The following is a 3368-nucleotide window of genomic DNA, read 5'->3' as shown; positions in this document are numbered from 1 at the left end:
ATGGCTTTGGGCATTCTCATTTTTGGCATTCTCCTTGTGTGTTTTCTGTGCGGTCCTCTCTCTATCACCCTTACCTACAACTGTGGGTTCCTCCCTTGCATAATACCTAGGATCCATTTCTCCCTTAAACCACATCTTAGCATGTAGTACTTTCTTCGATGTGGCCTCTTCTCTCCTTTTAGTTCTGCACTTGTTCTGTCAGTCATCAGGTCTATTTCTGGGGTATTAAAGATAATTTGATAGTTATCTAGTTGTGCTCATGGAACAAAGCAAGCCTATGGTCGTCCTACTCCTTTGCCATTTTCCCCATATTAAAAAAAAATCATGTGCTTAGTTTCAAACTGTATATCCTCTTTAGTAAAATATTTGTTCTTTTCTTTTTCTCGTTTCTCACTGGTCAATTCAGGGTTACCTTTCCTGTTTGTATTTTTACTTTATATTATTTTCTTGTGATAAGGTACATTTAGCATGGGATCTACTGTCTTAACAATTTTTCTGTCTAGTTTTGAGGATTCTTTATGTATTCTAGATTCTCATCCTTTGAAACATATGTGTTTTGCAATACCTTCTCCCTGACTGTGGCCTGAGTCATCTTCACATGCTCTTTTACAGAGCAGTTTTAAAAATTTTAACAAATTTCAATTCATCAAACATTCATTTTATGTATTATGCCCTTGGTATAAAGTTTAAGAACTTTTTTTCTTGGCCCTAGAACCAAATCACTTCCTCTTATTTTTTCCTAAAAGCTTTATAGTTTTTATTTTACATTTAAGTCCATGATCCATTTTGAGTTAATTTTTATATAAAGAGTGAGGTTTCAGTCATGTTAATGTTTTTTGCTTATGGATGTTCACATGTTGCAGCACTATTTGTTCAAAGACTTTACTTCCTCCATTGAATTCCTTTTGCATCTTTGTTGAAAACTACCTGGGCATGTTTGTGTGAATCTATTTGTTAGCTTCTGCTTTGTGCCATTGGTCTCTTGGTCTATCTCTCCATCAATACCATGAAGTCTCAATTACTATAGCTATATAAGAACTCTTGAGATGGAGTAAGTGCATTCTTCTCACTGTATTTTTCTTTTTCAAAATTGTTTTAGCTATTATAGTTCCTCTCCCTTTCCATATAAATTATATTATAATTGTATCCATATCTACAAAAATCCTTGCTAGTATTTTGATAAGTATTGCATTAAACCTGTATATTAATTGGGGAGAATTTACATAATATATTGAATCTTCCAATCCATGAACACAATATGTCTCTTATCCATTTCTTTATATCTTGTTTGATTTCTTTCATTGGTGTTTTATAGTTTCCACCATTCAAAGTATTATGAATGCAATGTTATATTTAAACCTAGGCATTTTATTTTTTGAGTATTGTAAAAACTATTGTACTTTTGAATTTTGATATCAATGTGTTTCATTCCAGTTTACAGAAATAAAATTGAGTTCTATAAGTTTATCTTTTTTCCTATGACATTGGTGGAAACACTAATAGGATTATGTAGATTAAGATATTTTCTGAGCATAATTATGTCATCTGCAAATATAGACATTGTTATTTCCACCTTGGAAATCTGTATGTTTTTATTCCATTTTCATACCTCGTTGTTCTGGTTAAAATGTCCAGAGTTAATTTGAATAGTGATAAGAGAGAGAACATGTTTAGCATTTTCCAAATTTTAGTGGGGAATCATTCAATCCTACATCATTAAGCATAATGTTTGCTGTAAATATTTTTTGCACATGCCTCTTATATAATTATATAGTTTTTTAGCTTCCTAATATATGGTCTACTTCATTGATTTTTAAATATTGAACTGGCCTTACATGTCTGGAATAAGCCCCATGGTTTATTTGTCATGGTATATAAGGTTTTAGTATATCAGAGCACTGATTCTATTTGCTAATATATTGTCCAGTATTTTGGCACCTGTGTATATTAGGAATATTTTTGTGTAGTTTTATTTTTTGTACTTGCTTTGTCTAAATTGTATATCAGAGTAATATTTGCTTTATAGACTAAATTTAGAAGTGTTGCCTTACATTCTATCTTTTGAAAACATTGTGTAGAGCTGGTATTAATTCCTCTTTAAATGTTTGGTAGAATTTGCCAGTGAAACAATTTGAGACTAACATTCTTTTTTTGTGAATTTTTAAATTACAAATTAAAAATTTCTTAATGGGTACAGAACTATTCAAATTACCTACTTTATTTTCAGTGATCTGTGGTATTTTGTGCTTTTTCATAAATTAGTGTGCTTCATCTAAGTTGTCAGGTTTATGTGTATAGAGTTGTTCATATTTCTTTCTATACTCTAGTGCCTCCAGCTGTTTTGCAGTATATCTGATTTGCCATGTTATCTCCTGCTACTGAATACATGTACATGCTATTTCCTCCATCTTAAACGTTTCATTTATCCACCTACTAGTCAACCCATCCATTTTCTTTACCTATTTTGCCTCTAATTTTCCTTCATCTTCAGATCCATTACTTCAAGGGTGCAGCTTCTCTGGTCTCATTACTTCTGAGAGATATATATATACACAATTTTAGGTCAGGTTTACTGTTATATATTTTTATAGAACAGAGTAACTTTTCTTTACAGTGCTCATCTCAGTTTGTAATTACACAGATTTATATATATATATATATAGTTAAAAAATAAATATGTTTCACTGAGTACCTTACACAAGTAATGAAGCAATGACTATATTCTTCCAAGCCTTTGTATTCCTATATCTAATGAAGTATGTAATAAATGATAACTGGCTAATCATATAAAGTGAATGTAATTTAAATGAAACAATAACCATTTTATCACTCTGATTTCTGATTATTGTGTCATGTAACATTTCACATTCCTTATCTGGATGCATGCCTCAAATGGAAAAACCACATTTTCTTTGGTAAACTTGTTTTTAGGAATTGCAAATTTTCAGTAATTTACAAAAAAGTAATTTACAAAAACAAGACAGTTCTGATTTATTTGAGTCCCTCCTGGATGTGAACTGAGTCTAGACAACTTAGCCAATGACAACTTTGTCATTCACTAACAAAATTTCAAATGTATTTTTAGATTGGTTTATTGTTGCTAAATTCAGTTAAAATCACTGTATAATGAATATAAGTGAATGTCTCTATGTAGCCCAGATTTACAAATGTTTTCCAGCAGCTGAAAATAACCTAAATCCTACTTTTGAAAGCAAGATCAAGTTCCTTATACCTAAAAAATAAACATATAGAGAGTTAGAAAGAGTAAACCTATAAAGGAACATTCAGGCTAGTTTCTGAATATTAATATATTTTCCTTACAATTAACTATCAATATTTCTTTTTTAAGCTGGCTGCTTGTCACACTG

Source organism: Panthera pardus, unplaced genomic scaffold (genome assembly GCF_024362965.1).
Source record: "Panthera pardus isolate Hobbes unplaced genomic scaffold, ASM2436296v1 HiC_scaffold_27, whole genome shotgun sequence".
NCBI classification, from domain to species: Eukaryota; Metazoa; Chordata; class Mammalia; order Carnivora; family Felidae; genus Panthera; species Panthera pardus.
This window is presented reverse-complemented; position numbering follows the sequence as displayed.